Source organism: Bufo bufo, chromosome 1 (genome assembly GCF_905171765.1).
Source record: "Bufo bufo chromosome 1, aBufBuf1.1, whole genome shotgun sequence".
In the NCBI taxonomy this organism is placed as follows: Eukaryota; Metazoa; Chordata; class Amphibia; order Anura; family Bufonidae; genus Bufo; species Bufo bufo.
The window spans coordinates 722,870,549-722,883,966 of record NC_053389.1 but is presented as its reverse complement, the minus strand read 5'-3'; positions in this window follow the sequence as shown (position 1 = coordinate 722,883,966).

Here is a 13,418-nt window from a genome sequence, read left to right as displayed (position 1 = left end):
GTGAAGACGGCCACACGAAGGCCATCTACTGTCTGGAACTGTTGTCCATTTTTGTACACTTCCCTTGCCATCCATCCCCAAAGGTTCTCAATTGGATTTAGATCAGGGGAACATGCAGGATGGGCCAAAAGAGTGATGTTATTCTCCTGAAAGAAGTCCCTTGTCCTGCGGGCATTGTGTACTGTAGCGTTGTCCTGTTGAAAAACGCAGTCGTTACCACACAGACGAGGGCCCTCAGTCATGAGGAATGCTCTCTGCAACATCTGGACATAGCCAGCGGACATTTGACGCTCCTGCACTTCCAGAAGCTCCATTGTTCCACTGAAGGAAAAAGCACCCCAGACCATTATGGCGCCCCCTCCACTGTGGCGCGTAGAAAACCTCTCAGGTGGGATCTGCTTGTCATGCCAGTAACGTTGGAAACCATCAGGACCATCAAGGTTACATTTTTTCTCATCAGAGAATAAAACTTTCTTCCACCTTTGAATGTCCCATGTTTGGTGCTCTCTTGCAAAGTCCAAATGAGCAGTTCTGTGGCGTTCAAGGAGACGAGGTCTTTGAAGACGTTTTTGTTTTTGAAGCCCTTTAGTCTCAGATGCCGTCTGATGGTTATGGGGCTGCAGTCAGCACTAGTAAGGGCCTTAATTTGGGTTGAGGATCGTCCAGTGTCTTGACGGACAGCCAATTGGATCCTCCGGCTCAGTGCTGATGAAATTTTTTGGGGTCTTCCACTTGACTTTTTGTTCCATAACGCTCAGGATCATTTAAAAATTTAAGAAATTCCAAATGACTGTCTTACTGCGTCCCACCTCAGAAGCGATGGTGCGCTGCGAGAGACCCTGCTTATGCTTTTCAACAACCCGACCACGTTCAAAAAGGGAGTTTTTTTGCCTTTGCCATCACAACATGTGACTACCTGACAGAAAATGACAATGAATCCACATCTTTGCACAGATTTGGCTTTTTAAAGGCATGTGGTCCTAAAATTTGGATCAGCTGAAAAACAGCCTGTTTCAGTTTATTCGTTGTTTCATTAAATTGAATGCTCAAAAAATGTTTTGTGTCACTCTTATTTCTTCTTGTTGCATGTTAAAGCTCTACTTGGAACCTTGTTAAGATCCAGCCATGCTAAATATGATTTTTTGCTATTTTTCAAGTGGTCTTAAACTTTTGATCAGGACTGTAGCGACCGACGCCGCGCGTGCTCACGTGAGCCCCAGCGTCATCGACGTACTGGATGGCGCGAGGCGCAAGACATTGCCCAAATCGGTCGCCAGGGAGATGAGCTATCACGGAGCACTAAATGACGCGCCCGCCCAGCGGATGCGTGGAATGCGTGCACCTCAAGATCGAATAAGGGCACTACGATGGAAAAGAGGTGTACAGATGCCCCATCAATTAGGTGTGTCCAAATATTAAATCAGATACCATACTATTTGTGATATAGCAAGCATTCTCCCTTACACACATTTATAGATTGAATTAAATCAAAAATACAGTGCCAATACAATTCAAATACAGTTAACATGATTAAGCCAAATGTGATAAAAAGTTACTATATCTAACCCTAACAATGCTGTGTATTGTCTATGCCTATAGACAGATCAATTAAAGTGCATAGTGCCTAGTGCAATTCATAATATATCAACATGATAATTCCAAAGTGTAAAATCGAAATTCATGTGATCACAATAGACAATATACTGTATAAAGTGCAACATCTAATAGATATCAATAAATAAAAAAGGAAATCATCCAAAACCAATATAATTAATAAGAGTAAAGTGACAGGTGCACTATATGGGAACAACTTTTCCATATCGAGCCACATATTTAAGGGGCGTGTCACATCTTGCTGGAAAATGACATGACATCAAAGGTGCTACAAATAGAAAAGAGGAAAAACACAAGATAAAAATACAAATAACCCATACCCACACTCAATCTTAGACCAAGATCGAGAGCATAAATAACCATAAAAGAGCGCAGTTATAGAAAGGACCTGAAACTAACTGCTTCATTTAATCCCTGAGGTATCTCAGTTTTAAGCATGACTATCCATTTTGTCTCTCTTTGTAATAGAGAGATCGGTGTACTGCTCTCGAACTGGAATACCATTGGCGCAGGCTCAAAATGTACCAGGCCAATGCCGGGCTCAGCTACTCGTAGCTCTGTGTGGGTATCTCTCGTATGGTAGATTTTCTCCACAGTGCCAGCAGACAAAACCATTTCCTTGTTCAAAAGCTGCCGGATGAAAATAAAGCCACTGGCGTTGAAACATTGAAACACAAACATGTGCACCATGGCTCTATTGCAGAACTTGAGGCGGCATCACCAGATCCAGTGGGATAATAGAACTGGCCACTAGCATTCAAAAAAAGTTTGTCCTCTTTCTCCCGGTCTTCTATGTAGCAGCCAGGCTGTATCTACAAGCAGTACAGTGTCCTTGTCATCATCAATTACTGCCTCTCCCACTCAGATTCCTCCACCTCCTCTATCATCAGTCATCCATAATGGAATGTGTGGCCAGGAGACAACTATACTTGCCCAGCAATCAACTTGTGTGCAAGCTGAACTTCTACCTGGCCAAGTTTCTGGTGGTACAGATGCTGCCATACCACTTAGTGTATTCCACTGCCTTTAGGGAACTGATGGCTTGGGCTCAGCCTTGATGGAAGATACCTAGCGACCATTATTTCTCCAAAAAGCCATCCCTGACAGGTATTCTCACGTAGCGGAGAACGTGGGTCAGTCCTTGGAATTGTCACTGAGCGGCAAGGTGCACACCAGCATAGGAAACAGAAGCAGCAATTATGGCCAGGGACAGTACATGTCTTTTACCGCCCCCTGGGCCGATGTTTAGTGCTGCAGCGGCGACGAAGCACCACAGCAACGAATGCAGGTCCTATTGACATCTCCACGTTTGTTTAGGTTTGGTTCCCACATCAGGTGCCTCCACATCCTCCGTGCCCTTCTGAACGGACACCCTCCCTTCCCCCCACTGGCACATGCCCCACCCTAGCCATGATCTTGGTGTACCATTTCATAAATTTCATGCAAAGAATCCACCGTTTCTTTTTTTCTGAACTGTAACCATGTAACGTCCTCCAGATGTATTTTATATTGAAGGCTTAACTATCAAATATAGGGAAAATCTTCTACTTTATCATGGCCTACAGAAGAAAGGGTGTGACATTCGGGTATATGGAGGTGATATAAGAAGTACTTCCGTAAATCCAGTGCTTCAAACATCTGCCCCAGCACTGACACATTTATAAAGTGCTTCCAGAGCAGTATTATAGTCAGGTCCAATTCTTTCATCCTGAACAAGGATGTGAAGAAAGTTCTAAGAGGTTAGAGGAATACATTTTGGCTGGGAGCGGTTATGAAATTAAATTCAATCCTAAAGAATAATCACTACCTTATGAGACGGAGTGAAACCCCCTCCAACCAGACACTTACCCCATCCTGTGTGATAAGGGTTATGTTTAAATCTTGGGTGAACGCCTTTAATTTTACTGTTCTAGTCTTCATCTGTCCTCCTACAATTCAACACAGTCCAGTACAACATCAAAAACTTTGTTCATCCTGAATAAAAAGCCAGAGAATGTAATAAAAACTAACATACATAAAGAGCAGTAGTTGAAAGAGAGCAGAGAATACGACTCTGCGTAAGGCCTCATGCATACAACTGTATCCATTTTGTGGTCCGCACATAGCGGATCTGCAAAATACGGGTGTGGTCCATGTGTCGTCCAAATTTTATTTGCGGACCTATTGTGTCCCATTCCACAAAAAGACAGAACATGTCCTATGCATGTCACAAAATGCAGACCCCTGACACATCAAAGTCAATGGGTCCGCAAAAATTGCAGATTCAGCACGGACCTCGTCCGTGTTTTGCGTATCTGCAAAATGCATATGATAGTTTGCATGGGTCCTAACAATGTTGATTTACATGGTGCTATAATGGGGCATTCTGGCTGTATTAAGTGGCAAGTATCATGCTGGGGTGCTACATACTAATTACTAGAATAAAGAGGTTGTGGTGCTCAGAGCAGCATAGCAGCTCTTTCTAAATATTTTGCTGCAATTCATCCTCATTCATTTGAATGGGATTGAGTTGCAATTCTATGAACAGCCTGGAAACTTTACAGTGCTACTGTGCATAGAGAACACCAAGGACCTAGCCTCCTTTGTACTCATGGTCAGAGAGGGTCCCAGCTGTCGGACTCTCACTGATCAGTAAGTAATGGCATATCCTAGTGATATACAGTGATGCCCATAATTATTCATACCCCTTTCAAATTTTGACTTAAAGTTACTGTTATTCAACCAGCAAGTAATTTTTTGACGGGAAATGACATAGGTGTCTCCCATAAGATAATAAGACGATGTACAAGAGGCATTATTGTGGGGAAAAAAAACATTTCTCAGCTTTTATTTACATTTGAGCAGCAAAAAATACATGTTCCGCACTGTGGAAAATCTCAGAGGATGTGGTCGGAAGCCAAAAGTGACACCTGTGCTGGCCAGGAGGATAGTTAGAGAGATGAAAAAGAATCCAAGGATAAGCTTTTTGCATGACTCCACTCCACAGGTATTTTTGCCCATTCATCTTTAGCAATGAGCTCCAAATCTTTCATGTTGGAGGGTCTTCTTGCCATCACCCTGATCTTTAGCTCCCTCCACAGATTCTCAATTGGATTCAAGTCTGGACTCTGGCTGGGCCACTCCAAAACGTTAATGTTTTTGTCTGCTAACCATTTCTTCACCACTTTTGCTGTGTGTTTTGGGTCATTGTCATGCTGAAATGTCCACTGGTGCCCAAGGCCAAGTTTCTCTGCAGACTGCCTGATGTTGTCCTTGAGAATCCTCATGTATTGCTCTTTTTTCATGGTGCCATTTACTGTGATTAGGTTCCCTGGTCCATTGGCTGAAAAACACCCCCAAAGCATTAAGTTTCCACCACCATGTTTGACAGTGGGAATGGTGTTCTTTGGGTTGAAGGATTCTCCTTTTTTACGCCAAATGAAGGAAACATCATTGTGACCAAACAATTTAATTTTTGTTTTATCTGACCATAACACAGAAGACCAGAAGTCTTCTTCTTTGTCCAGATGAGCTTTTGCAAAGGCCAAGCGAGCTTTTGTGTGCCTTCTCTTGAGAAGTGGCGTCCTCCTTGGTCTGCATCCGTGGAACCCAGCAGTGTGCAGTGTCCGTTGGATTGTCTGCCTTGAGACATTGCCACCAGCAGAGCCCAGATTCACCAGGTTGGCCTTGGTGGTGATCCTTGGATTCTTTTTCACCCCTCTAACTCTCCTCCTGGCCAGCACAGGTGTCACTTTTGGCTTCCGACCACGTCCTCTGAGATTTTCCACAGTGCAGAACATCTTGTATTTTTTGCTCAAATGTAAATAAAAGCTGAGAAATGTTTTTCTTCCCACAATAATGCCACTTGTACATCGTCTTATTATCTTTTGGGAGACACCTATGTCATTTCCCATCAAAAAATTGCTGGTTGAATAAAAGTAACTTTAAGTTGAAATTTGACAGGGGTATGAATAATTATGGGCAGCACTGTATATCATCACCCTATGGGTACGACCACATGGAGTGGTCGTGATCCAGATGGGTCGCGGCCACACTGCATATGCACTCTGAATTATTAATGGCCGAGCGGCATTGAAGGTGCATTCTTCTTTAGTTAAATATCAGGCATCTGCATCCTAATTGGACGTGCAGTTCTTGACCGCAGCTGGCCGCTACCCGACTGGATCACGACTGTGCCGTGTGGTCGCAGCCTATGAGCATTGAAATGGCTGCGGTTTAATGAGTCATCAAGTTTTATCTTCTTGCGTTTTCCTCTTTAGAGCACGGTCGCCCTATGCTCTTCTCCTTACATAATCAGTCTGTTTCCCCAAATTGTCGCTACTCTCGACAAATGCTCTTTGGTATTGGCAGATAAAGGTCAAAATGCTATTGGAACGCACGCTCCAACGCAATATCGAATTCAGTCACACTCAACTGCGGAAGGCAAAATGCCTCATGTTGGGGGGGTCATGATTTTGCGAATGAGGGTTTGTGTTTGCAGTGATATAGTGATTTCAAATCGGGTCCATCTTTTTGAAACACCCTGTAGTCTTTAAAGGGGTTGTCCGGCCTTTTTAATATTGATGACCTCTCCTCAGGATAAGGCTACTTTCACACTAGCGTTCGGGGCTCCGCTTGTGAGTTCCGTTTGAAGGCTCTCACAAGCGGCCCCGAACGGATCCGTCCAGTCCTAATGCATTCTGAGTGGAGGCGGATCCGCTCAGAATGCATCAGTCTGGCAGCGTTTGTCCTCCGCTCAGCAGACGGACACCTGAACGCTGCTTGCAGCGTTCGGGTGTCCGCCTGGCCGTGCGGAGGCGAACGGATCCGTCCAGACTTACAATGTAAGTCAATGGGGACGGATCCGTTTGAAGTTGACACAGTATGGCTCAATTTTCAAACGGATCCGTCCCCCATTGACTTTCAATGTAAAGTCTGAACGGATCCGTTTGCATTATCATGAACAAAAAAAAAATAAAAATTTTTTTTTTTTTTTTTGTTCATGGTAATGCAAACGGATCCGTTCTGAACGGATCCAAGCGTTTGCATTATAGGTGCGGATCCGTCCGTGCAGATACCAGACGGATCCGCACCAAACGCAGGTGTGAAAGTAGCCTTAGTCATCAATATTAGATCGGATCAGGTTTTGGACCCCCGCCGATCAACTGTACAGGGAGACGGTGCACACGTGCTGTCTCCCCGTACAGATGATCGTCGGGGGTGCTGGATGTCGGACCCCTGCCGAACTGATATTGATGACCTATCCTGAGGATAGGTCATCAAATTAAAAAGCCCGTTCAACCCTTTTAATATGTTATACCGTTTTTTCTAACTAGTGATTCTGGACCAGTGATGGTCAGTTCGCAGTGTTCGCCAGCGAACACATGCGGGCTGCCATCTTTAGTTAGGTAGACTCACCCGTCCGGCGATGCACAGGTAAGCCCTTACCTGTGCCTGTGCCGGGAGCCTGTCTGAAATCAAATGCAGTCACCGGGAGCAGGCAGTTCCGAGAACAGCCGCCGGGGGCCTTCATTATTATTATTTATTATTAAAGCACCATTCATTTCATAGCGCTGTACTGTACATATGATAAGGGGTATACATACATAATACAGACAATTGCACTAATCATAAACAAGTTACAAACTGGTACAGAAGGAGAGAGGGCCCTGCCCGTGAGGGCTTACAATCTACATGGTATGGGAGAAGGACACAGTAGGTGCAGGTGAAGTTGATCATGGCGGTATGGAGGCAGCAGGGTCACTGGTTGTAGGCTTGTCTGAAGAGGTGGGTTTTCAGGTTTCTTTTGAAGGATTCCACTGTAGGTGAGAGTCTGATATGTTGGGGTAGCGAGTTCCAGAGTGTGGGGGATACACGGAGAAATCTTGGAGTCGATTGTGGGAAGAGGCGATAAGAGGAAAGGAGAGAAGGAGGTCTTGTGAGGATCGCAGAGTGCATGTGTGGATGTATCGGGAAAGTAGCTCAGAGATGTAGGGAGGGGACAGGTTATGGACGGCCTTGTATGTATTTGTTAGTACTTTGAACTGAATTCGCTGGGCAATGGGGAGCCAGTGAAGGGATTGGCAGAGGGGAGAGGCAGAGGAGTAATAGGGTGAGAGGTGGATTAGTTGGGCAGCAAAGTTGAGGATAGATTGGAGGGGTGCGAGAGTGCTAGATGGGAGGCCACCGAGGAGAGTGTTGCAGTAGTCTAGGCGGGAGATAATGAGGGCATGTACGAGCATTTTTGCAGATTCAAAGTTAAGGAAAGCGCGGATGCAGGAGATGTTTTTGAGTTGGAGGCGGCAGGTGGTGGAAAGGGCTTGGATGTGTGGTCGGAAGGAAAGGACAGAATCCAAGGTCACTCCAAGGCAGTGGACTTGGTTGACTGGGGAGAGTGTGCAGACATTGATCGTGATAGATAGGTCTGTTGGGGGGGGGACGGGTGAGCAAGATGGGGGAAAGATGATGAATTCTGTTTTATCCATGTTAAGTTTTAGAAAGCGAAAGGCGAAGAAGGATGATATAGCAGATAGACATTGTGGGATTCTTGATAGTAAGGTGGTGATGTCTGGACCAGAGAGGTAGATTTGTGTGTCGTCAGCATAGGAGTGATACTGAAAGCCATGGGACTCTATGAGCTGTCCCAGGCCAAAAGTGTAGATAGAGAAGAGCAGGGGTCCTAGGACAGAGCCTTGCGGGACACCAACAGAGAGGGAATGAGACGAGGAGGTGGTGCGGGAGTGGGAGACGCTAAACGTCCGGTCTGTGAGGTATGATGTGATCCAGGAGAGGGCCAGGTCATTGATGCCAAGAGATGAGAGAGTTTGCAGCAGAAGGGAGTGGTCAACAGTGTCGAAGGCAGAGGACACTTTTACATTGATGAGTGATAGAAAGTATACACAGAAAGGCACTGGTGTGTATGGCCACATACAGGGGCGTGGCCACAGGGGAAGTGACTGCTTTGGGGCCCAAACTCAGAAGGGGCCCACCCAGGAGGAGGACTAAAATATTTTATTGTCAGGACCCACTCAACAGTATTATACAGTGACTTTATATACAGTGGTGGCCAAAAGTTTTGAGAATTACATAAATATTGGAAATTGGAAAAGTTGCAGACTAAGTTTTTATAATAGCAATTTGCATATACTCCAGAATGTTATGAAGAGTGATCAGATGAATTGCATAATCCTTCTTTGCCATGAAAATTAACTTAATCCCAAAAAAAACTTTCCACTGCATTTCATTGCTGTCATTAAAGGACCTGCTGAGATCATTTCAGTAATCGTCTTGTTAACTCAGGTGAGAATGTTGACGAGCACAAGGCTGGAGATCATTATGTCAGGCTGATTGGGTTAAAATGGCAGACTTGACATGTTAAAAGGAGGGTGATGCTTGAAATCATTGTTCTTCCATTGTTAACCATGGTGACCTGCAAAGAAACGCGTGCAGCCATCATTGTGTTGCATAAAAATGGCTTCACAGGCAAGGATATTGTGGCTACTAAGATTGCACCTCAATCAACAATTTATAGCATCATCAAGAACTTCAAGGAAAGAGGTTCAATTCTTGTTAAGAAGGCTTCAGGGCGTCCAAGAAAGTCCAGCAAGCGCCAGGATCGTCTCCTAAAGATGATTCAGCTGCGGGATCGGAGTGCCACCAGTGCAGAGCTTGCTCAGGAATGGCAGCAGGCAGGTGTGAGCGCATCTGCACGCACAGTGAGGCGAAGACTTTTGGAAGATGGCCTGGTGTCAAGAAGGGCAGCAAAGAAGCCATTTCTCTCCAAAAAAAACATCAGGGACAGATTGATCTTCTGCAGAAAGTATGGTGAATGGACTGCTGAGGACTGGGGCAAAGTCATATTCTCCGATGAAGCCTCTTTCCGATTGTTTGGGGCATCTGGAAAAAGGCTTGTTCGGAGAAGAAAAGGTGAGCGCTACCATCAGTCCTGTGTCATGCCAACAGTAAAGCATCCTGAGACCATTCATGTGTGGGGTTGCTTCTCATCCAAGGGAGTGGGCTCACTCACAATTTTGCCCAAAAACACAGCCATGAATAAAGAATGGTACCAAAACACCCTCCAACAGCAACTTCTTCCAACAATCCAACAACAGTTTGGTGAAGAACAATGCATTTTCCAGCACGATGGAGCACCGTGCCATAAGGCAAAAGTGATAACTAAGTGGCTCGGGGACCAAAACGTTGATATTTTGGGTCCATGGCCTGGAAACTCCCCATATCTTAATCCCATTGAGAACTTGGGGTCAATCCTCAAGAGGCGGATGGACAAACAAAAACTCACTAATTCTGACAAACTCCAAGAAGTGATTATGAAAGAATGGGTTGCTATCAGTCAGGAATTGGCCCAGAAGTTGATTGAGAGCATGGCCAGTCGAATTGCAGAGGTCCTGAAAAAGAAGGGCCAACACTGCAAATACTGACTCTTTGCATAAATGTCATGTAATTGTCGATAAAAGCCTTTGAAACGTATGAAGTGCGTGTAATTATATTTCACTACATCACAGAAACAACTGAAACAAAGATCTAAAAGCAGTTTAGCAGCAAACTTTGTGAAAACTAATATTTGTGTCATTCTCAAAACTTTTGGCCACGACTGTACATTGTAGGAGCAGCTGCTGGGCCTGGTCTGAGAGAGCGATCTTGCACGGGAGCAGGGGGGATGCTTTCTGCATCCATACTCCACAAAAGATAGAACATGTCCTATACTTGTCTGCAAAATGCAGACCCATTCAAGTCAATGGGTCCGCAAAAAGATGCTGCTTGGGGACCGCAAAATGCTTATGGACGTGTGAAACAGCCCTTACTGTGAGCATAATGTACTGTCACGACTGTCAGCTCTACAAGTCCATGTCCACACGTGGCACTCAGGCAGGCACCTTTGCAGTGTACTACATGTTAGTATGCACATTTATCTAGAAGTACACAGACACAATCTCTTTGTGTCTCCGCAGCCTCCTTCCTCCCACTTGCCCCCACCTTCCTCTCTGTGCTGAGGATGCTGGGAGACGTTGGCTAGAAGTGTGGAGGCGACAAGACTCTATAAATAGCTGTGTCTCTCAGTCTGATCATTGCACCAATCTCCAGACTCCAGCCTTCATCAGCCTGGATTGGAGGGCAGCAGCACGCGCACCCAAAGCATCTACTGACCAGAACTACACACCTGGATCATGGGGGCGTTACCTGTTCATCTGATTAAGGCTTATTGCACACAAACGTGTGCGCTCCGTGGCCGTATTGCGGACCGCATTTGCAGATCTGCAATACACGGGCACCGTTCCGTGTGCATTCCGCATCGCAGATGTGGACCCATTCAGTTCGATGGGTCCGCAAATCTGGAGATGCGGAATGGTGCGCAAAAAAAATATAACCTGTCCTATTCTTGTCCGAGTTTTGCGGACAAGAAAAGGCAACTATATCAATGGCTGTCCGTGCCATTCCGCAAATTGCGGAACGCACACGGACGCCATCCGTATTTAGCGGATCCGAAATTTGTGGACCGCAAAACACACAACGGTTGTGTGCATGTAACCTAAGGCCTCATGCACACGAATGTTTTTCTTTTTCAGTTTACATTCTGTTTTTTTTGAGTTCCGTATACAGTTCGAATACGGAACCATTCTTTACAATGGATTCGCCAAAAAACGGAAGGTATTCCGTATGCCGTCCGTTTCCGTATTTCCGTTTTTCTGTTTCGTTCAAAAATAGAACATGTCCTATTTCGGACAATATTAGTACTGTTCTATCAGGGGCCAGCTGTTCCGTTCCGCAAAAAACGGAATGCACACGGACGTCATCCATATTTTTTGCGGATCCGTTTTTTGCGGAGTGCAAAATACTGAAAAAGCCATACAGTCGTGTGCATGAGGCTTAAGTCATCAATATGTGATTGGTGGGGGTCGAACTCCCCTGCGAATCAGTTGTTTGAAGAGGCCGATGAGTGCCGCGGCCAATTCCTAGGCCATGTGACGTCACGTTTATCAGTCACCTGACCTAGAAGCAGCACAGTCCAATGGACGTGGCTGGGCTTGGTATGGTGTGAGGGAGCGGTGGTGCTCACCAGAGAGCTGTGGCCTCCTCAAACAGCTGATCGGGGTGCAGGGAGTCAGACCCCCACCGATCACATATTGATGGCTTATCCTAAGGATAGACCATCAATATAAAAATCGGAAAGGGGAAAACCCCTTTAAGATTAAATTTCTCCTTTGGAAGTAATTTCACTAAAATATTAGGGGGCTGCATTGGGGGCAGTACCCCTACACACCCAATACACACTAGCAGCAGAATGGGTCGTATCAAACTACCCTATGTCTTCATAGGATATTACCTTTCCAAGGGCTCGTTCACACAAACGTATTTTGCGTTCTGTATACAGGCCGTTTTCTGCATTCAGTATACGGTCCGTATACGGAACCATTCATTTCAATGGGTCCGCAAAAGATGCGGACAGCACTCTGTGTGCTGTCCGGATCCGTTGCTCCGTTCGGTGGCCCCGCAAAAATTATGAGTCCTGTCCTATTCTTGTCCTTTTTGCGGACAAGAATAGGCATTTCTATAATGGGCCTCCTGTTCCGTTCCGCAAATTGCGGAAGGCACACGGGCGCCACCCGTGTTTTGCGGATCTTCATTTTGCGGACTGCAAAAAACGTCACGGTCGTGTAAACGAGCCCCAAGACAGGCCTCTTGCACACGACTGTATGGCTTTTTCAGTATTTTGCAGTCTGCAAAAAAACGGATGCGCAAAAAATATGGATGACGTCTGTGTACCTTCCGTTTTTTGCGGAACGGAACAGCTGGCGCCTAAAAAGCAGTACTATCCTTGTCCGTAAATGGGTCATGCACACGAACGTGCTGTTTTCTGTGGTCCGCAAATTGCGGATTTGCAAAAAACTGATGCCGCCCGTGTGCCTTCCGCAATTTGTGGAACGGAACAGGAGGCCCATTATAGAAATGCCTATTCTTGTCCACAAAACGGACAAGAATAGGACATGCCTCATAATTTTTGCGAGGTCACCGAACGGAGCAACGAATGAGGACAGCACACAAAGTTTTGTCTGCATCATTTGCGGACCCATTGAAATGAATGGTTCCATATACGGACCGTATACGGAACGCAAAAAACGTTTGTGTGCATGAGGAGTACCTTCCTTTTTTTTGCGGATCCATTGAAATGAATTGTTCCATATACGGAACGCAAAAAACAGAACTGAAACGAAAAAAAAAAAGCTCTTGTGCAAGAGGCCTAAGGGTACATTCACATGACCGTGTGTAATCCTTTCCGTTTTGCGGTCCGCAAATAACGGAACCGTGTGTCCACATTCTGCAAACAAATGACTTCCGTTTGTGTTCTGTATGTCTTCCATTTTTTACGGTCCGCAAAAAATGGAAGGAAAAAAAAAGAGAGAGAGAGAAAAAAAAGAATTAGGGCTCGTTCACACAAACGTGTGCTGCCCATTGCCGTATTGCGGACCACATTTTCGGATCCGCAATACATGGGCACCGTTCCGTGGCCATTCTGCATCACGGATGCGGACCCATTCATTTTAATAGGTCCGCAAATCCGGAAATGCGGAACGGAAGAACGGAAAGGAACACTACGGAAGCACTACGGAGTGCTTTCTGGGGTTCCGTTCCGTGCTTCCGCACCGCAAAAAGAAAGAACTTGCTATATCTTTTTGCGGAACGGAAGGATCGTGGACTCATTCAAGTGAATGGGTCTGCGATCCCCATGCGCCTGCACCACGGACGGTGCCCGTGCATTGCGGACCACAATTTGCAGTCCACAGCACGGGCACAGGCTTCACAGCCCT